General features: G+C 43.8%; 1 protein-coding gene across 4 annotated transcripts in view; it reads left to right on the plus strand.

The window, feature by feature from the left end:
* Positions 1 to 4182: 4182 nt before the first annotated feature.
* The window catches only part of OTUD7A (OTU deubiquitinase 7A), a 259935-nt gene continuing 240834 nt past the window's right edge, over positions 4183 to 23283 (plus strand). For 2 of the 4 annotated variants that reach the window (XM_048867960.2, XM_048867964.2), the window contains exons 1-2: positions 4408 to 4625; positions 21421 to 21548. The gene's annotated coding sequence lies outside the window, so the exon portion shown is untranslated. The other 2 variants (XM_048867961.2, XM_048867963.2) reach the window with 2 other exon arrangements.

Here is a 23283-nt window from a genome sequence, read left to right on the forward strand (position 1 = left end):
GTGGACTCCTCCTGAAGGTCGAAACAGCAGACTGGACTTCTACATAGAGTGCTTCCGCTGACGTACACAGGCTGAAATTGTGGAAAAGCAGCATCACTTGCCCCATAACCTCAGCCGTGCAGAGCACAATGCCATCCACAGCCTCAGAAACAACTCTGACATCATAATCAAAAAGGCTGACAAAGGAGGTGCTGTTATCATCATGAATAGGTCGGAATATGAACAAGAGGCTGCTCGGCAGCTCTCCTACACCACTTTCTACAAGCCATTACCCTCTGATCCCACTGAGGGTTACCAAAAGAAACTACAGCATTTGCTCAAGAAACTCCCTGAAAAAGCACAAGATCAAATCCGCACAGACACACCCTAGAATACCCCAGGTCGGGGTTCCAATCTACTACCCAAGATCCATAAACCTGGAAATCCTGGATGCCCCATCATCTCAGGCATTGGCACCCTGACAGCAGGACTGTCTGGCTCACTCCCTCCTCAGGCCCTACGCTACCAGCACTCCCAGCTATCTTCGAGACACCACTGACTTCCTGAGGAAACTACAATCCATCGGTGATCTTCCTGAAAACACCATCCTGGCCACTATGGATGTAGAAGCCCTCTACACCAACATTCCACACAAAGATGGACTACAAGCCGTCAGGAACACTATCCCCGATAATGTCACAGAAGAAAACCTGCTGGCTGAACTTTGACTTTGTTCTCACCCATAACTATTTCACATTTGGGGACAATGTATACCTTCAAATCAGCGGCACTGCTATGGGTACCCGCATGGCCCCACAGTATGCCAACATTTTTATGGCTGACTTAGAACAACGCTTCCTCAGCTCTCATCCCCTAATGCCCCTACTCTACTTGCACTATATTGATGACATCTTCATCATCTGGACCCATGGAAAAGAAGCCCTTGAGGAATTCCACCATGATTTCAACAATTTCCATCCCACCATCAACCTCAGCCTGGACCAGTCCACACAAGAGATCCACTTCCTGGACACTACAGTGCTAATAAGCGATGGTCACATAAACACCACCCTATACCGGAAACCTACTGACCGCTATTCCTACCTACATGCCTCCAGCTTTCACCCAGACCACACCTCACGATCCATTGTCTACAGCCAAGCTCTATGATACAACCGCATTTGCTCCAACCCCTCAGACAGAGACAAACACCTATATGATCTCTATTAAGCATTCTTATAACTACAGTACCCACCTGCTGAAGTGAAGAAACAGATTGACAGAGCCAGAAGTGTACCCAGAAGTCACCTACTACAGGACAGGCCCAACAAAGAAAATAACAGAACACCACTAGTGTCACCTTCAGCTCCCAACTAAAACCTCTCCAACGCATTATCAAGGATCTACAACGTATCCTGAAGGACGACCCATCACTCTCTCAAATCTTGAGAGACAGGCCAGTCCTTGCCTACAGACAGCCTCCCAACCTGAAGCAAATACTCACCAGCAACCACACACCACACAACAGAACCACTAACCCAGGAATCTATCCTTGCAACAAAGCCCGTTGCCAACTGTGCCAACATATCTGTTCAGGGGACACCATCATAGGGCCTAATCACATCAGCCACACTGTCAGAGGCTCGTTCACCTGCACATCTACCAATGTGATATATGCCATCATGTGCCAGCAATGTCCCTCTGCCATGTACATTGGTCAAACTGGACAGTCTCTACGTAAAAGAATAAATGGACACAAATCAGATGTCAAGAATTATAACATTCATAAACCAGTCGGAGAACATTTCAATCTCTCTGGTCACTCCATTTCTGATCTAAAAGTGACTATTCTTCAACAAAAAAAACTTTGAAAACAGACTCCAACGAGAGACTGCTGAATTTGAATTAATTTGCAGATTGGATACAATTAACTTAGGCTTGAATAGAGACTGGGAGTGTTTGAGTCATCATACTAAGTAAAACTATTTCCCCTTGTTTATTCCGCCCCCCACCCACCTCAGATGTTCTTGTTAACTCCTGGAAATGTGCTGGAAATGGCCCACCTTGATTATCACTTCAAAAGGTTTTCTCTCCACCCACCCCACCCTCCTGCTGGTAATAGCTCATCTTAAGTGATCACTCTCCTTACAATGTGTATTTTTTCATGATCTGTGTGTATATAAATCTCCTCACTGTATTTTCCACTTTATGCATCCGATGAAGTGAGCTGTAGCTCACGAAAGCTTATGCTCAAATAAATTGGTTAGTCTCTAAGGTGCCGCAAGTACTCCTTTTCTTTCTGGAGTTTTTGTTCATTTATTCACAGGCCACTGTTCCCTTAGAGGTATCTAGGGCAGATGACAACTTTTTTGGCAGAGCTGCATTACAATCTATATTTAGATAACAGGCACCCACCTCCTCTCATTAGATAACTGCTTGAGTCATCAAGAGTGGAGTACATATTGACAGTCACTTGAATGAATGGTTACATACCTTACAATAACTGTTGTTCTTTGAGCTGTGTTGTCCATATGTATGCCATGATCCGCCCTCCTCCCTACTACTAGAGTCCTTTAAGAGCTGGATTGTGTATTGGTTAAGGAACTGAGAGATGATTAGCTCTGCCCCACCCTTTTACACCCTGGGGAGAGAAAAGGGAGAGGGTACTCAAAGTGCAAGCATGGGCCCTTGGGCCGTGCTGCCCAAGAGCCCAATCTTGGATGCATGTGGTGCAGGCACACAGAGCAAGAGTGGAATACATCTCAGAACCCTGGTAATGTAAGATAAATATCTATTTTGTCACTTTTTTCAATCCCAGGATGCAACTGAACAAAATAATGACAATTGGTGCTATGCCTGTCATTTGTGAGCCCTACAACTAGCAGTTCTTGTGTTCCCAGCAGCGGGGCTGGGAATTGAATGGGGGCGGGGGGTTGGAAGAAAGAGGGAGAATCTTGTTCTTATGCCATCTGCAGCAGAATGTGCTTTTTAAAAGGCAAGCTTTGCTAAGGTTCCAGCTGGGAGTTTTAACATATTAATAAAACTTAAGTGTGGGATAAAGTGGTCAATCAGACTAAATTCTAGTTCACTCTTCCATGTGCTACCTTCAAATCCCCCATCAAAACTTTATCGATGTGCTCTACCCCCGCCCCAAACAGGTCTGTCCCCGCCCCCAGATGTGCATTATTGATGTAAAATATTGCAGGACCCTTTGCACCTGGTCAATAATTTATAAAGAACTCCTACTTCTGTCCTTTTATTGTATGCAATCTGCAATAGATTAACTATTTCAGCTAAGGAAACTCGTTCTCCCTGAGTGCTGATCAATGCTTTTTAATGTTCACTAGGCCACCGTTTGCCTCATGATGATTCTTTAACCCCCACTCAAAAGAAGTCCTTTGCTTTTGCTCTTTTCTAGCTCACCCTGTGGTTCTAAGTAGGAACTTGAGTGCCCAGGTCTAGATCTGTAACTCTCTGATCCATTCCCTCGCCTCTCAAGCTGTTTACCTCATGGCAAAAGCCGAAGAGAAAAGTAAGCTCCCTTTGAAAAAAAGTTCATTGTTGATAGTTTTCTCAGATGAACTCCACCCCTACTCTACCACCTCAGCTAGCAGTGGTTTATCTGTGAAAGCATGAGAGAGCCGAAGATGCTGCAGCCCAAAGTAAATGGGGTGTTATTACTGAGGGCAATCCCGAAACCATCCCGAGGAAGCGGGGGCGTTACTTAGAAGGCATGAAAGATTGTATCGACAGGCACCTTCAGCGGCACGGGGAGAAAGGGGGCGCATCCCTGCCACGTGCACAAGAGCTCGGCGGCGCTGGCTCGGTGCAAGCCCAGGCTGTGTCCCCCGCTCCAGTCTGCACAACCCGGCGTCGGGGTGAATGTGGCCGGGCCGCGCCCCCCCGGCAGGCTTTCCAAGCAGTGCCTGGCGGCTGGTAGCACAGCCCGTCCGGGTACCCCCGGGCCGGTTTGGGCTCCCCCCTTCGCGGCAGGACCCCGGGTCACGCTCCTGAAGGACTCCTCAGCCCAGTAGCGGGCCCCGGATCGAGCCCCGCGGTCCGGCCGCTAGCCCGGCTCTCCCCAGCAGCCGCTCCGCACCCCTCCTCCGGGGACAGGGCGAGGCTGGCGCGCCCGGCGTGCGCTGCAGAGGCGGCTCCTCGCCCGCAGCGCGCCGGGGGCCGCCTGCCTGGCTCGGGGAGCTAGCGCTGCCGGAGCCGGGAGCCGCCGGCGTCCTCAGCCGGGCTCGGGCTCTGCTCCCTCCCCTGGCTGCTGCCGGCCCAGCGTGCCACTCAAGCGGCCTGGCACGTCCCCTTGCCCGGGGAGGAGCGCTCCACCCATCTCCGCTCCGGCTTCTGCAGGGCGAAGAGGGGGCGGGCCGTGCAGCCGGTGACTTCATGGGGAGGAGGCGGCAGCGGCAGGAGGTGGGTCTCTCCCTTTCTCCTTCTGCAGGGCGAGGAGGGGAGAAGCAGCTGCTCCCCCAGGCCGGCCGGGGAGGAGGAGGAGGAGCAGGACCCCATGACTGAAAGCAGCAGCTGAGGGAGAGGGCTCCAGCTGATCTGATTTCCTCCCCCCGCCACCCCAGCCCCCAGTTAGAGGAGAATGGAGCTCGGGTAATCAGGGCTGGCAAGAGGTGCAGCAGGAGCAGGTAAGAGGCTGCTTCTCCCTCCTCCTCCTCCTCCTCCTCCCCGGCGGGTGCTGTGCATGGCAGGGGCGGATCGGGGGGGAGTGCGGGCAAGTGTCACTGCAGCAGAGGGGATGGGACAGGTGCGCTCGCTGCTTGCTCCTATATCATCCCTAGCCGGGCGCTGGGACCAGCGGCGATGTCCTTTCTCGGGGCTGTCAGAGCCGTCCACGCCAGAGACGTTCCAGTTGGGTCTGGGCTGGAGCAGCAATGGGGCCAAGCCGTCTGGTTCATAACCTTGTGTAAATCCTTGCCTGTGAAAATGCAGGCAGACCTTCCCTCCCCCCCCACCACACACACACTCTCTCTCTCTCTCACTCACTCAATAGTCAGCTCCTGGAAGGGATTCTGCATTGCAGAATCTCCCACCGAATTCATGGCTGTAGTCGCTGCTTTATCTGATGGGAGCCTGCTTCTTGGCCAGGGAGTCCCTTTGTGGGCAGGAAGCCGGCTTGGGCAGGTGATGACCCCTGCTGCTGGACCTTCAAAGGCCATTTGTGAGAGAGGCATTCGCTGATAATAATTCCACCCCCCCCCCCCACCCCCTTGCAAAAGACTCGCAAAAGGGAAATGGTCAGGCTCAGGATCCATGTGAATAAACATCCATCCGAGTTTACAGTGTGACTTGTAACGCAGTGTGCTATCATGTGCTTATAAAACATAATGCAGTAAGGTACAAACCACCTTACATCATTTAAATTGAAACATCACCTTATCCCTTCACTTCCCTTAATGCTTCAGGCATCTTTGAGCTTTAAGCCTTGTGGAGACTCATTATCTTCCCCTATGAAATTGTGCCATGCTAGGCTGTGTGTCACTGTAACTTAAAATAAAAGGACAAAAATGTTGACTTCGCTGCCGTGGTTTTATCAAAATATTATCCCCAGCGCTGGTCAATGTTGTGCACACCCTACTCTTCTCCACCGGCTCGGTAAAGGGGGAAGGGAAGGGTGGAAATCTAATTTGTTGTCCCTTGGATACCCCTTTAAATTTGACGACGTCAGTGATGTCATAATTTAACAAACTCTTAGTTACCCCACACCGAAAGAGTGCAGCAATTTCCAGTATACCCTGCAGACATAAATTATGTAAATATGAACAAAATCAAACCCTTCTAACTTCTAATTTGACTTTTAGCAGCTGAGGCCCATATTTTAAACGGTCAGGGCATGCGTTTTGAGTAAACTGATTGAAAATACTTTGGATGTAATGGGCTTGGCTCTAACTCTCAAACCAATCCATAGTGAACACACCTGAGCTCAAAAGAAACGGAAATGCCTCATGTGAACACGTTTTTAAAAAAATCAACCTAACACAAAACCAGCTCAAGTCGTTGACATTGAATCTGGAAAAGACTGGTGTGGCACAAATCTAACATTTGTTCAGTGCTTTGAGATCCTTGGATAGAAGGTGCTGTAGAAGTACAAAGTATTGTTTAGGATAAGTTTATTAAAATATATGCTAGTGGGGAGGTTGTGTTGTAACTACTCTCTTTTCATTCCTGAGGTATGAACCTAAATGTTTGGGGCTCCATTTTCTACTCTCTGTATGAGCTGATTAGATTTCTTTTTAACATGAGTAAGGGTCAAATTCTGTGCTTAGATGCACATGCACAACTCTCACTGGCATAAGTCAAAGTAATGCTTGCATATCTGAGCACAGAATAAGATCAAAGAGATTATCCCATGGTCATCATTACCTGTCTCCCTTTCTGGCATGTTTTATTATAGTCATATCTCCGCTTGGTAAGTCCCTAACGTGGGACAAGATGTGGAACAGCAACCCAAAATGAGGGACATAATGAAAGTGGTAGTGCAGAGAATTTAATGTGATACAGTATTGAAATAACATTTCTTGAGCTTTACTTTTTCATGATTCTGCATTTTGATGTTTAAATAGTTTACAAGAATCTCAATCATCTGTGCAACCATTTAATTTGTTTATAAAATGATGGCACTTGAAAGTGCCATATGGGCATAAGTGTTAATGATCAGCCATAATAGGCTAATAATCTGTTACATAAACATAGCAAAATCAACCTGTTCTTCGCCTAGTCATAATGAAGTATCTATATTTGAAAAAGATGGTTTGTGGGAGCGAGGGTACAGATGCATACATTTTAGTTCAGCAGTTCAAATTCTGACATGGCTGATAGTAGCTAAAAGCCACTATCATTTGGTTGTACATGTGAAATGAGTTGGGGGGGGGGGTCACATTTCAGTTCCGACTGAACCCATGTTCACAACACCAAAAACACCATCCTAACTGGCACTCCTCAGTATTCATGTTGGCAATCTTAGCAGAGAGGCCAAAGATTCAATGGGCTTTCAATCAATGGGCCTCCAGGTCAGTTTGAGGAAAGCTAATGGTCATACTGTACTTGTTCAGTGGGTTCACAGATTTCTATCTGCAGAGCTGTGTGTATGATACTACATGCACACTTACTCAAGAAACTTAATACCTGCTGGTAGGAAGGAAGCTTTACAGATGCATCCACTGTACTAATTGTTGCCGTACTAGTCCTAAGTATTGCCATAAATCAGAACACTTAAGATATGAGATGGCATACCACAACACACAATTTGTGAACCCATGTTGTCTGTGCGTAGGCAAGGTTTAAAGTGTAAGTGATATTTTCAAAACCATAGTCAACATTTTGTCAATTTTATTAAGGCTGTTATTGATTTGATAAAATGTAATACGTTCCTTGCTAAACTGCTTATCTCCATTCTTACTCGTGTGCAGTGCTGCATTACATCATTTGCTCTCTGGATAGAGTTCTTTGGTGTAATACATGTGTAGGTAAATAGATGTGTTAATTTTTTTTTAAAACCTTGACAACTGTTTGTCACTGTATTTTTGTTAGTCTTGATTGTATTGCCCTCTTAGAAAGTTGGCTACTTTTTTTATGTGTCTATTGTCTCTTTCTGTTTGGATAAAATTAGGTATTCCCTCTTAATTTCATCAGCTAGAAATAATATTGTAGTAGTGATGATGTAGTCCTGTATCTTTAGTGATCTCCTGGCAGCCTTAAGAATAGTGACTTCTGTAATGCCACCAGGGGGACAACAAAACTTTTATTTTTGGTGAGCCTGCAATTTATGTATTCATGGAGACGAAGTTGGGCGTGGGAAAGGAGGATTAGAGGGAAAACTTGTAGAACACTTACCACCAGATCACTTGGACTTCAGATTTTACTGACTGTTTTTCATGAAATGGTCTTGGGTACAGAAAAATATATTAAATGGAAATTAAAGCTTATGCTTTTAGTTCAGGAAATAGCAAGCTGTTTAAATATCAAATCTTGCTGTCAGAAAAGTGAGGCCTGCATGGGCGGGGGAGGGAAGGGGGGATGATGCTGTTTTTTACCTGGTCTGGTCTTCGTGTTTGAATGTAGTTTAATTTTTCCTTTTAGCACGCACCAGTTTAGCGCATAAATGTGTGCAAAGAAATCTGTTCCATTGTGTAGAACTAGATGATACAGACGTTCTGGATCAGATGAATGGTGTCACTCTATTGACCTCCAATGGGACTATGTTGACTTACCTTACCTAAGCATCTGGACTTCCATTTTCAGTAGGGGTGAAATTCAACCGGTTTAAGTAAGGCTTAAGCATAGACCTTATGCTGAGCCTTGACATAGAGTGAGCTAAGAAAAAAAAAAAACCTCTGACACAGTGTATTGCTCACAACAATGTCATACAATAGCAAATAAGATGGCAAAATGGTTTTCTATTCCTTGGATAGTAATAGTTGGAATTTCCTGGCAGAAATAACTATGATTGATGCAGTCCCTCATCTTTACTTGCTGTCCTCCAGACTTAACCAAATGTTAACCAGAAAAGGTCCAAATGGGAAACTTGTTAAATATGCAGGAAGTGGATATGTAAAAGTTTTTGCTAACTTGCTATTTTTCCATTGTTTTTGTAGCAAAATTGTATTTGATAAGCATTTCTGATGGATTTCAAAAGAACAAAATGAATTGTGATGTGTTTCAAGCCTTATTCTGAGTTTCCTTTACTTCCGGTTCTCTTTTCAATGCTTTATTTTGAAGTCAGTACTATGTGTATTAGGTACCTGTCATACCAGTGGCCCTCAATAGCTGTCCTTTGATGTAGTATTATCGGGTCATTGATATGATCAGTACTCATCAATTCATGTATGTTTTGTTTTTTTGGTTGAGCCATTGATGATCTTTTATGTTTGAAGTAAACAGATGATTAGGTTACATATTTCAAGTACATAAAAGGTTGTTACAAGGAGGAGGGAGAAATTGTTGTTCTTAATTGCTGAGGATAGGACAAGAAGCAGTGGGCTTAAATTGCAGCAAGGGAGGTTTAGGTTGGACATTAGGAAAATCTTCCTGTCAGAGTGGTTAAACACTGGAATAAATTGCCTAGGGAGGCTGTGGAATCTCCATCATTGGAGATTTTTAAGAGCAGGTTAGACAAACACCTGGCAGGGGTGGTCTAGATAATACTTAGTCCTGCCATGAGTGCAGGGGTCTGGAGTAGATGACCTCTCGAGTCCTATGATTCTATGATTTAACTATTTTTAACATTTATTCTTTTTGTTCTTTAAATACTATGTTATTTAGGATTATCTTTATTACCTAGTTAAGTATTTTAAACTTAGGCCTTCGAGTCTGAAAGGTATGTGAGTAATATATATTTGTTGATCATTTTGACTTGCTTATCATTTCTATATAAAGTTCTTTGTTATCCATCAGTGTTTTAAAACCAATGTTGATCTGAACAAAATAATTCACAAATCTTACAACTGAAGACTATTGATTAAAATTATGCATTTTATCAATGTAACTTAATTTTTGGAATTGGATATTTCTAAATACAATGTATTTGGCCCCAGACCTGTTGGATTCAGTAATCTGCTTCGTAAATTTGTCTATATACATGCATCTTTCTTAGTTTTTATTGCTTTACACACAGTGGTGCTCCTTCCTCTTTCTTAGTTTAAATCAATTACATTTGTATTTCAGTTTCAATAGCTTTCCTAAAATCCTTAATTATTGATGTCTTACTTACACATAAAGAAATGGGCAAGCAGTGTGGTTGGAAGTGTTGGAACCATAAACTCACTGAACATTAAATCCCACCAAATGAGGGTAGATCCATCCTCATCATCGTATCCACTCATTATACTCCACACCTGAACATAGCCATTATATGAACAACATACCCCCATATGTCAATGTCTGTACTTTGACCCATTAAACTTTTACCCCCAATTGGGGAGATTGCAGATTATGTACTCCTTACGCCACCCGTTCCTAAACCGAATTTCGCACCCCTTGATAATCTATACCTTATTCCCTGATAACCAGAAACTTCTATGCTTAAACTCTGTACCGTTTTCTTTTTACTTCAACATTATCTTAATAACGCTGATTGCTTGAGCTAGAAAATGCAAGAACTTGCTTGATGAAAGTATTTTTAAATACTGCCATATCAGGAATGTTAATCTTTGTTTTCAGAATGGGCAAAGCTACTAATAATTTTGAACGTATCCATGTGGAATCGGAATATGTCTCGTTGTTTAAAATTTCATCAATCGGAATATTTGGAGCTGTGCTGCCTTTGATCCATGGGCATAACTTCTATATTTTAAATATGACATTTAACTACCATTCTGAATGTACAGAGGATGGACTACAACTACTACTTCTTAGTTAAAGCCGCCGCTTTTTGCATCCATCTTTGTATTTTGCAGCTTCCCAGCAATTCTCCTCCTTTCCTATTTGTGATATAGCTTGATTTTAGCAAGGTTTTTGACAAAGTCCCACATGATATTTTTATATACAAAGTAGGGAAATGTGGTCTAGATGGAATTACTATAAGATCATACTCAAATGCTAGTTTTCAATGGTTCATTGTCAAATTGGCAGGGCATATGTAGTGGGTTCCTGCAGGGGTCAGTCCTGGGTCTGGTACTAATCAATATTTTCATTAATTACTTGAATAATGGAGTGGAAAGTATGCTTATAAAATCTGCAGATAACACCAAGCTGGGAAGAGTTGCAAGCAGTTTGGAGGACAAGATTAGAATTCAAAATGACCTTTACAAATTAGAGAATTGGTCTGAAATCAACAAGGTTACATTGAATAAAGAAAAGTACAAAGTACTTCAGTTAGGAAGGAAAAGTCAAACGCACAACTACAAAATGGGGAATAACTGGTTAGGTGCTAATACTGCTGAAATGGATCTGGGGGTTGTAGTGGCTCACAAATTGAATGTAATCATAGAAGATCAGGGTTGGAAGGGACCTCAGGAGGTCATCTAGTCCACCCCCCTACTCAAAGCAGGACCAATCCCCAACTAAATCATCCCAGCCAGGGCTTTGTCAAGCCTGACCTTAAAAATATCTAAGGAAGGAGGTTCCACCACCTCCCTAGGTAACGCATTCCAGTGTTTCACCACCCTCCTCGTGAAAAAGTTTTTCCTAATATCCAACCTAAACCTCCCCCACTGCATCTTGAGACCATAACTCCTTGTTCTGTCATCAGCTACCACTGAGAACAGTCTAGATCCATCCTCTTTGGAACCCCCTTTCAGGTAGTTGAAAGCAGCTATCAAATCCCCCCTCATTCTTCTCTTCTGCAGACTAAACAATCCCAGTTCCCTCAAGCCTCTCCTCGTAAGTCATGTGTTCCAGTCCCCTAATCATTTTTGTTGCCCTCCGCTGGACTCTTTCCAATTTTTCCACATCCTTCTTGTAGTGTGAGGCCCAAAACTGGACACAGTACTCCAGATGAGGCCTCACCAATGTCGAATAGAGGGGAACGATCATGTCCCTCGATCTGCTGGCAGTGGCCCTACTTATACATCCCAAAATGCCATTGGCCTTCTTGGCAACAAGGGCACACTGTTGACTCATATCCAGCTTCTCGTCCACTGTCACCCCTAGGTCCTTTCCTGCCGAACTGCTGCCGAGCCATTCGGTTCCTAGTCTGCAGCGGTGCATGGGATTCTTCAGTCCTAAGTGCAGGACTCTGCACTTGTCCTTGTTGAACCTCATCAGATTTCTTTTGGCCCAATCCTCTAATTTGTCTAGGGCCCTCTGTATCCTATCCCTACCCTCCAGTTGCAGTTGCAAATAATACACCCCAGAATGATCTTAACTTTAACAGGAATATCGTATGTAAGACATGGGAGGTAATTGTCCTGCTCTACGCAGTACTGATGAGGCCTCAGCTGGTGTACTGTGTCCAGTTCTGGGTGCCATATTTGAGGAAGGATGTAGATAAACTGGAGAGAGTCCAGTTGGGGAGAGAACAAAAATGATGAAATGTTTGGAAAACCTGACCTATGAGAGAACCTATAAAGACCTATTTAAAAAAAACAACAACAAAAGAAACTTGGGCACATTCAATTTAGAGGAAGAAAGACTGAGGGGGGACCTGATGATAATCTTCAAATATGTTAAGGGCTGTTACCAAGAGAAAGGGGATCAACTGTATTCCATGTTCACTGAAATTAGAAGGAGGTAATCAACTTAATCTGCAGTAAGGGAGATTTAGGCTAGATATTAGGAAACACTTTCAAACTATAAGGATAATTAAGTATTGGACTAAGTTGCTAAGGGAGATGGTGGAATCCCCATCATCGGAGATTTGTCAAACACCTGTCAGGGTGGTCTAGGTTTACTTGGTCCTGCCTCAGCACAAGGGGGCAGGGCTTGTTGACCGCTCAGGGATCCTTCCAGCTCTATATTTCTGTGATTCTCTTAGGATCATAGAGCATATAGGAAAGCTCCAGTAGTATTTTTTTACTGAGTAATAATATATATTGACTAATCAAGGAGGGGCCGAACCTTTGCCATGAGTGAGTACACAGTGAAAGAATGTTGATTCTGTTTTGTTACACTGATTGTATTTCCATTGTTAATACTGGTATCTGGAATTAATGTAAGGGACGCTAGGATAACTTGTTTTATCGTGTTTTAATATGTGCCTGGAATACTGTTTTTCTAATTGTAATGATTAACTGTTGTGCCTTTAGTAACCTCTGGTCTGTTTTCAGGGATGTTCAAAACAAACAAACAAACCGACCACCATGCTGTCAGAGATGGGAATAATTCTGAGCCTAGACCCCCTGCAGCACTGATTGAGGATCCAAGCTATCTCTCATACTTGCAACTTCTGCAAAGTGATCTAGTGTTGCATGAGTCTTTGTTTAAAACTCCAGGGTCCTGAGAGTCTCAGCTTTCATTAAGAAAAGTTTCTAGCTCTCATGGTTGCAGAGAGAGCCTGAAAACAAATAGTAAGGCTTAAAAACCAGAAGGCAAATATAAAGGCCCAGAATTTTTATTTTGTTTTCAAAATCATATGATTTTTTTTTAAGCCAGCTTTGTGATCATCTGAGTCCCAACTCATGATTTTTGAACACTTTTAGGATTACCAATATCGGTGGCCTGTGCTGAAGTTACGACCATCCAGAATCTAATACAGCAGATAGATTCAGCTTTCATCCTGCAGCTACAATATCAGCCTAAATTAATCAGATTCCCTCCTATTTGGCCTCCTCTTTCATGGGCCACAGAATACATTACTCTTGTTAGTCTGTATAGAAAGAGCATCTCCCTTACCAAACTCTCTTGCCCTTCTGCACCTGTGGAGAAAGTGAATGTGTTATGTTAATTAACTTTCTCTGATTTCAACTTTAAATACACTCTCCCAACTGAATATCAATATGCAGTGGTCTGCTTCTACTTTTATTGATGAAAAGTGCATCTTTTCTTTACATCTTTCATTTACCTACCCAAACAAAATAAAAGGGATTCCTTAAAAAGAGGGAGGGTCATCTTATGATTTTGTTTTTGCTTACAGTTTGGTACATATTGACTTCTTTCTTGAGTTGGGGCAGCAGCATGGAGAAATAAATTTCAGAGCCATTTCCTTGTAGATGACTGTTTATTGCTTTTTCTAAAAGACCACTTGGGATGGTAGATCCTTCTGAGGCTGTACATTTCTTCACAATAGAAAGTTTTGTAGTAGCAAGATTGTTTTATATAAATATAACTGAGGTCCTGACATAACATGTGGAAGTTACATGTACCTGTTTATAGTAAAGATTCTTCTGCATGTTAGTGTTGTGGTAAAGTTTCTAATTTCTGTTCATCACTAAATGGTTGGGGTCAGAGCATCAAGTGTTTTTTGGAAATAATTGCTTGCATTTTTACCGTCATTTTCCTCCAGAAGGCTCTCCAAGTGCTGTGCTGATTTCTTTCTCTCTCATTTGACAAGAACATACAGTAATGCTTACATCCCCCAGCTCAGGGATAGAAAGCTGAGGCTGCTTAGCAATGGCAATGCTGTTTAACTTTTTAGGGCAGGAAGTGCAGAGTAACGTATCCAATAGAAATTACAGAAGATTTTTAGTAGGCAGAATGCAACAGCTCAAAGGGAAATTTAACCAGGACAGTTGGATTAATAAGATCCCTATTTGTGAAGAGACTGAGGAGGAAACAAAAGAGGTCCAAGAATCTTTCTTTATGCTTCCTTCAACTTTGGTGTTGTGCTAGGAAAACAAATATGATCAGAGTTAACTCTGCCAGGTGCTGTGGAGAATTTGGTTAGCTGAATGTCTTTTTAGTGGTATCAAAGGATGCTGATATGCAGTCCATCTGTTGAAATTTTCAACTGGTAAATCCAATCAGAGGTTGTAATTTGCCTTGGGTAAAGGTAGGTTAAGGGCTAACTAGCTGGATCTAATGGTAGAAGTTTCAGTGCTCTGAATTCTGAGAAATAGGATTCAGCAGTTTCATGCCATGGCACAAGTAGGCTGTTTGGGGTGTACCTAAACACTAGCACCCAATGAAAGAGACTGGTGGAAACCGGAGCTGGTCAGGAAGTGTGTGTGTGTGTGTGTGTGTGTGTGTGTGTGTGTGTGTGTAAATTGCACATTTTTTATGATGGAATTTTAAATTTTTGAGAACTGTTCCCTGCAGCTCTGGTAGGAACATCTCCTCCTAGCATAGGAATCCTAGTTATGGAAATGTTTGTTCCTAATTTTAACTCTTATTTTTCTTGTATTTTGCTAATATTAAAGTGATCTTGTATTCTTTTGCTCATTATTTTAGGATGTCTGGTTCCTTTCTTTATTCCTGTAAATATTTCCCCCACAGTTTTGTTAGACTTGTAAATAAATAGTAACCTTTGTTCTTCCCTCCTTTGGACTGCTGTCTACAATCTCTAGAGCAGTTATTAGGGGAGTGGAGTGTGTGGGAACAGATTAATTTTCAAATACCTACCTGGGAAAGAGATTTCTGTTAGTAGAAAAAGGCATAACAGGAGCCAATGGCTGGAAGCAGAAGCTAGACACATTGCACCATTTCTAGTCTGAAACTTTTAACCGTGAAGGTAACTAACCATTGGAACAACTTATGAGGGATGTGGTGGATTCACCATCGCTTGAAGTCTATAAGTCATGACAGGGTACCTTTCAAAAAGAGAGTTTATCGCTCACCTAGAAGCTGGTTTGATGCAGAAATCATTGGATGTGGTCAGGATAGATGATCAGGATGGTGGTTCTTGGCCTTCATAATCTGACTAGAAGACTCTAACCAGGGCCGCAGTTTTTGCCGCCCCAAGCAGTGGAAAAAAAACCTGCCGCCGCAGACTGCAAAAGGGAGAAGCTGCCGCCGAATTGCCGTGGCCTGCGGGATAGAGGGGCTGCCGCCAAATTACCACCACCGTGGAAACACTGCCGCTCCTTTCTAACTGCCGCCCCAAGCACCTGCTTGGAACACTGGTGCCTGGAGCCGGCCCTGACTCTAACTTGATCTCCTCCAGAACACCCACTTTAAATCTCTTGGAAGTCAGGGCGATAACCCTGGGCCTGTTATCTAAGGTGACATCAATTTAGTTCATGTTAAACCTGCTAAAATGTCCATTAAATTTCATTTTAGTAGTCAGCTAAGCATGGAGATCATAACAAGCAGCATATACAAGAACATAAAACATTTGTATTATAGTAGCACCTGCTGGTCCCAACTGAAATCAGGGATCCCAGGTGCTGTGCAAACACATAGTGAGAGACAGCTCCTGCCCTGAAGAGTGTGGAGTCTAAATGAACAAGATAATGGGAGGGAACACAGAAGTCAAGCGACTTAACCAAAGTCCACAGCAGGTTAGTGGCCCACCCAGGCAGCGAACCCAAGTCTCCTGAGTCCCAGCCCAGGGCCCTGCTAACTAGATCATGCTACTCTCACCTAATCTGATATGGATACCTCCCATGTTTCGCTTATTGCTCTGAAAAGTTTTTTTTGGTAAAGGACTCCAGGAAGCAAGAGTACTGGGGCTTGACAGACAGTGAGGACAGAATAAACTGAAGAATTAGGCTGTTCTTTTGTCCAGATCTTAATGCCTCAAATCCATTTTGCTGTGGTAGATCCATTATCTGGTTGTGGTTATCCATCTGCATCATTGTGAAGAGAAGAAAAATCACTGTTAGCATCAGAGACCCTGACTGTCTTGTTCATTCAGCTTGTTCAACTACAATACTTCATGGGTCTTTCCTTCATGAGAGAGGCCTTCCTGGAAAGACGGCACTTAAAGAGGGCTGCAATTCTTCCCAGTTAATAAAGTTCACATTTCCTTCATTCTGTATTGTGCAAAATTTGTCTAGCGCTGAGGCAGATAAGCGTAATACAGAGAAAAGGCATATGGAAGTGTCATAATGACTAAAGGTGACAACAGCTATGCTATTTTGTAATAAGGGCTGTTGTTATCTATTAAGTTCTGGCCAGGGACACATCACAGGTTTCTGTTACTGCCTGTTTAACAGGCAATCTCCATCCACTATTCCCTTAAATCCCTCCATAAACATGCTGGTTAGTTCTGTAAAGGTAGCCTATTGTGAGGGAAATTCACAAACACTGGCATGTTCCTGACATGGTTCATGCTCCTCCCCGACACTTGCCCCTTTTGCGGTGTGTGGGAGACCCTGGTGCACATCTATGTCGAGTGCGCTAGGTTGCAGCCCCTTTTCTGGCTCCTCCAGAACCTTCTCCTCAGCTTTGGGCTGCACTTCTCCCCACACCTCCTGCTCTATGCACACCTCATCGGTGGCCTCACGAAGTTGCGAGACCTCTTCCTGGCACTGGCCAAGGTGGCCATCCACCATACCAGAAGGAGGATTTGGATGGGGAGATGCACTGTGACTGTGGGGCCTATTTCCGCTCCTCTCTGAAGTCGCGTCTCTGGGCAAAGTTCCTCTGGGCCACGTCCAATGGTTCCCTGGACGCCTATGAGGAGCAGTGGGCACTGTCTGGGGTTCTCTGCTCAATGTTTCTCCCCCCCCCCCCCCGCCCGGCTTCCTGCTTTTGACCCTGTGACCCTCACTCCTGTCCCTGTTTTTTCATTTGTGGTCCCCAAAATTTACTTGAGCCCTGGGTTCAGTGGCTCCTCCCCTTAGGGGAGGGGCCTTTAGAAGCCTGCCCATTCCCCCAGAAACTCAATAGGTGCAATGTCTCAGGTGTGGTGCAGCCTATCCCTTGAGCAGGGCCTGAGTGAGAGGACACTCAGCCACAGGTATTTCACTGACCTCCTCCACAACCAGGGCTGTCCCTACCCATAGGCAAAGTACGCAGCTGCATAGGGCACCAGGAAATTCCTGCTGCCCTATGCAGCTGCATGCTGCTCCAGCCCCCGCCCTACCTCTTCCCACCCCTGGTCCTCCCCAGCCCCGCCCCCACTGCCCTGAGGACTGCAGCAGGGTTGGGCCTACACTCACTGGCGGTGGGAAGTGTACTCACTCTGTACCACCGGTGAGTGCTGGGGGACAGTTTCCCCTCTATCCCCCAAGGCTGGGAGCCAGGGGAGTGGAGCAGAGCAGAGTGGAGCAGGCGGGGGCGGGTCACTCCACTTCCCACTGCCCCGTTAGTGCGGGGTCAGCCTGGCTGTCCTGCACTCACCAGGCGGCAGGAAGTGGAGTGACCCAACCCCAGCCCGCTCCGCCCTGTCGGCCCGTGCTGCGGGGGCAGTTTCCCTCCTGCTCCCCCGCAGAGGCCTGGGGCCCCACACAGCCCTCCCACACGGGGGCTGCATAGGGCATGAAAATGGCTAGGGGTGGCCCTGTCCCCACCCCCGACCTTCAAGTTAGTTTGTGCAATAGCACTTCTCAGCCAGGAACCCTCCTGCCACCTTGCGCTGTCACAGATTCCTAAGACTTTCAGCCTGCTCTTGATGTGATTTCTGTTCCAGCCTGCTTCAGCCTTGTCTGTGCCCTACCCTGACCTTGCTCCAGCTCTGTTCCTGACCCGGTCCAGCCCTGCAGTTGTTTACTCACCCCCCTGGACCTGGCTTCAACCTTCAGCCTGACTATGACTACAGTCTTGAGTTGGCTTGTCCACAGACTGACTCTAGTTCTGACCCACAATCTGCCCCAGATCCCAGTTACAGCTCTCCCCTCAGCCCTGTGTCTGGCTTCGACCACCACCAGGCCTGGCCACCTAGAACCCATAGCCTGACACCTATTCTCGCTCCTCCACCCACCTGAGAGAGAACCTTTCCAGCTAGGGAAGAAGGACAGGGCAGATCGGATGATAGGGGTTGCATAGGGAATCCTAGAACTTGCAGCTGGGAGACTCAATAAAATGCCTTTGTAGTGAGGCCCAGATTTGCCTGAATTTGGTCTTGTTTGTGACTAAGTGTGGGTCACAAACTCTTCATTGCTTATTACTCAGGAGGATCTTCTTTCAAGCAAGTTGTCTTTGTGCGTTCTGCAGGCCCTTGTTCACTGGCACTCACTGAAATGAGCATAGGACCTTTGTGTGGTCATAGTTTAGGCAGCCCAGCAGATAAGCAAACATGTACTCCTACCAAAAAACCTGCAGAATGTGCATCCATTTTAAATGTCCCCAGCTTGACTCCACCAGTGTTCAAAGCAGTTGATGCAGCAGAGTTATGCTATTCCTGACACCAAACATTATGCCACTGCAGTTTAGACCTCAATTAACTTGAAAACATAAATCATTATCTTCTACAACCAGGAGAGATTCATTTTCATGTGTAAACAGCTCAGTCATGATGATGGTTTGAAGCTGGTCATAACATTTCTTTTTAATCTAGTTGATCAAGTCTCTGTGCCCTTTGTAAGACAAAGATTTTAAAAATAGCCACTGTATTTTTCTTTCTTTTGTTCTCTCTTTCCAGTTAGTCATAACAACAAAGTTTATTTAAATCAAGAGTGGGGAAAGTATTTGCTCCTTGAGGGAGCAGAAAATAGCAAGCCATTCAGCCCTGAGATGAGAGAGAGAGAGAGATAAAGATGGATAATTTAATATTTAAATTAAAAATAACACTTTTTTCCATTCACGAGAACCCACATCTCTTTTCCTAACATGAAAGTGAATTTTTGTATAACATATTTGTTAATAAGTGAATGTTTGCAATCCTTAAAGAAACCTATGGTATACCTATACTCAAATTTCATGTTTTATTTCCCTGCAGAAGATGCCTTATTTTTGTGAGAAGAGGGTTCAGAGAATGTCTAAACGTTGTTCTTCTTGCTATGTGCAACTGTGGATACAAAGGAAATAGTGACTATTTATGTCTCAACTTTTTTTATAAGTAGTAGTAACATATGAACTGAAGCTTCATAAAGAGAATTCCTGTTTGTTTCTTTATGTTCCCAACAAAATCTAAGATTAACAATTTAGTGTGGCTCCACTAAGGAGGAAAGGACTCTTGTCACCATTAACTTACACAAGTATATCCTTGCTGCTCCTTGGGAGATATTCTGCCAAGGGGTTGGGGAGCAATTAAGGTGGATGATAGGCAGCGTCTTTGGCACTGGGTGTCAGCGTAGTCCTTGAGATCTACCAGTCCATTCTGTGGGGTGGAAGCCACCTTCCCTCCCCACTGAAATGACAATGAGGAAATGTCCGGAGCTTAGATTTGTGACATTCACTGACCCTTATGTGGGATATGCTCAAGTGGGGATGATTTGGCCCATAAACAGCACTTTTCTTGAGATTAGGGTTGCAGTCTTTGAAACAAAAATTGTAAAGCTGTTAATGGAAGATCAATGGGCCTGGTTCACTCTTCTCATACTCCATGCTTGGGAAGAGCAAAAGTTTTGCCTTTTGAAAACAGCAGATTTAATCATGCCAGATTTTTTTTTTAAACACTTCCTACAAGAGAGATCTCTTAAAAAGGCTCCTCTTCTCCTCATTTCAAACGATGGAAGCTGAAGACTGGGTGACACTGTCAAAAAAAAAAATACTTGGCATGCTTTTCTGGAACAAAATATACAAACTGTAGCTCCATATACATGTGTTTGCTCAGTGCTGTTGCATTCTTTCTTGGTGATGGTTATGGAAAAGTACTTTTGTTTAAAGGAGGAAACAAATGACTAGATCTTCCCAATCCCTAGCCCTCTTCCTTTTGTAGCACTAGGATTAGGGTATGTCATAGCGCTAAGAGGAGATTATTTATAGTTGGTCTACCTGCTGCAATGTAATCCTGAACGCTGGAAGAGCAGTGCTTCAGCAAGTAAAACTCTAATTATGGTAACTTATGTTTATCTTCTTTTTTTACTGTTACCCTGAGTAAAATGTAATGGGTGAGTTGGCAGTACTCATAATTTTATCGTTTGAAATAATAAGCACTGTATGTGACCTCCTTTCTTTTTCTTTTAGCATAATAGTATGAATAGGGTTTGTTCTTGTTCTGAAGATAAATGAGCTGAACCAAAGCTTATCTGCAATGTTATTACATTTTTCAAAACCCTTTTGATGCACAAAAATCCTTAGACCCTAAGAACAGTTACCTAGAGAACTTGCTCTGTGCTTTTGTTTTTAAAAGACTGTTCCTAAACAGTCCAATTGGCTACTTAGTAAAATTATTGATGCGCAGTTCTGCTAGTGAGATGCAATGGTTCTATCTCTATTAGTCCTGCACTTTCCCATGTCTGTGCAGTTGGAATGCAATGATATTATGTACATTTGGATTTACCAGCTCTCCTTTCTCTTTCTTCAAGCCTTGCACTGTTAAATTAGGTCACTGCATATATTGCATGTTAAATAAGAAGAGAGGCTTTGTGGTAATATAGAAGAAGTTAGTGTCAGTTCTTCAAACCAGCAAGTATTACTGGAAACATATCTTATTAAAGTATACCTCACACGTAAATCTTATACGTTCACATTTCTCCATACTACTAGTCACACATGAACACGCTAATCAGTTCTTTGTTCTGCATGGGTCTGTTCTCCTGAAAATTGTGGTATTTGGACTCAAGAAAACCAATGGGCCAAATTTTCTTCTCAGTTACACCTATGCAGTCTTACAGATGTCAATGAGTTTTCATGAGTGTAACTGAGAAGAAAATTTGGCCCCAAATACTCAGTGACCTGATACAGTGAACATCTATGGTTAGTGGCAATTGTCCATTTTCTAATCAAACATTTACAAACTTACTCTAGAAAAGGAAATGTATTTTTATTTTAAAGAGATTTGAGTTAAAACAAATTTGCTTACTGAGTTGAGATTCAACTACAGACAGACTTGGAGTAAGAAATTCAAAAAGCCCCAGAGTCCCATTTGGAAAATAGAAAATCTTCGTTGTTGCTGAAGGAGAGTGAGCTGACAGCAGCTCCAAACCCATCTCTGGGTTTCTGTAATGTACATCATCAGTGTCCTAACCCTAAACATGTTCACCTAAGACCAGGATGATAGGTGTGTGGTTCTTCTTAAACTGTAGCACTGAGGTATTTCCAACTCTTTTACATCTCTGTTAGGAATTCCTGGGGACCCAGCTGAATTGATGGAGGAATGATGAGCTGATGCCTATTTTCTGAGATGATGATATAGCTTTTTACATGCTTCTTCTTTTCATCAGCACATCTTGAAGCACTTTACCAAGAAGGTCAGTATTGATACCCCCCTTTTACAGATGGGAAAACTGTGGCACAGGGAGATCAAGTGACTCGTGCAAGGTCACCCTGCTGGTCAGTGGCAGAGCAAGGAATAGACCCAGGTCTCCTGAGTCTCAGTCCAGTGCTCTGAACACTAAGCTACACTGGCTGTAGCTAGGGCTGTGTCATAAATATAAAGGGAAGGGTAACTACCTTTCTGTATACAGTGCTATAAAATCCCTCCTGGCCAGAGACAAAACTCTTTCACCTGCAAAGGATTAAGAAAGTAAGGTAACCTCGCTGGTGCCTGACCCAAAATGACCAATGACGGTACAAGATACTTTCAAATCTGGAGGGTGGGGGGAACAAAGGGTTCTGTCTGTCTGTGTGATGCTTTTGCAGGGAACAGATCAGAAATGCAGGTCTTCCAACTCTTGTTAAGTTAGTAAGAAATCTAGCAAGAAAATGTGTTAGATTCTGTTTTGTTTAAATGGCTGTTAAAATAAGTTGTGCTGAATGGAATGTATAGTCCTGTTTTTGTGTCTTTTTGTAACTTAAGGTTTTGCCTAGAGGGACTCTCTATGTTTTGAATCTGATTACCCTGTAAATTATTTACCATCCTGATTTTACAGAGGTGATTCTTTTACCTTTTCTTTAATTAAAATTCTTCTTTTAAGAACCTGATTGATTTTTCATTGTTCTTAAGATCCAAGGGTTTGGGTCTGTGTTCACCTGTACCAACTGGTGAGGATTCTTATGAAGCCTTCCCCAGGAAAGGGGGTTAGGGCTTGGGGGTGGGGAGAGGAGACGTCTCCAAGTGGTCTCTTTCCCTGTTCTTTGTTTAAAACGCTTGGTGGTGGCAGCATACTGTTCAAGGCCAAGGCAAAGTTTGTACCTTGGGGAAGTTTTTAACCTAAGCTGGTAAGAATAAGCTTAAGGGGTCTTTCATTCAGGTCCCCACATCTGTACCCTAGAGTTCAGAGTGGGGAAGGAACCTTGACACTCTGTTTCACATAATACAGCCAAACCTGCAGCTGCAGGGCTTCCCCATCTTACGAGGGTCCCACCAAGTAGGAATGATAGCTAGTGAGATGTTTACCATTCAGTGCCAGTGCCACCTGGTGTGGTGAACAAGCTGATTCATGAGACCTCTGTGGAGATTTCTTGAAACCTTTGAGGAGAAAAATACACACCTTAGTTCTTGACATATTAGTCAAGGACATATACTCATTCCGCTTTATGAAATGTCAGCCTTCCCCACCTCCCCCCCCAGCTGGTATGGCAGAGCTGTCTGAGGTAAGATGGAGTGAAGGTAGTTATACGTTGACTTTTGGGGCTTGCGTATGGGTGACAAACTGGAAAGCTTTGCAGCAGGTCCGGAGTTGTTGGAATTGGCCCTGACTCCCCAAATCAAACAGGATTGATAAGTAGCCTTTTCTCTCTTCTGTTCCCCTCCTTGTTGCTTTGACTATTGATTTTAAACTTTCCATCTGCTACAGGTAGAGCCCTATAAAAACATGTCACAGACCATGGAATCTAGTCTCCCCTAATGAAATCTGGTCTTTTGTTTATTTTTACCCTATATTATACTATAAGGTAAAAGTGTACAAAAGTACACAGTGTTTCTCAAACTCGGGGTCCTGACCCAAAAGGGACTGCAAGGCTATTGTAGGGTTCGCCATATTGCCACCTTTACTTCTGCACTGCCTTCAGAGCTGGGTGGCAGCAGAGCAGAGGCTGCTGATT

Source organism: Caretta caretta, chromosome 10 (assembly GCF_965140235.1).
Source record: "Caretta caretta isolate rCarCar2 chromosome 10, rCarCar1.hap1, whole genome shotgun sequence".
NCBI lineage: Eukaryota > Metazoa > Chordata > Testudines > Cheloniidae > Caretta > Caretta caretta.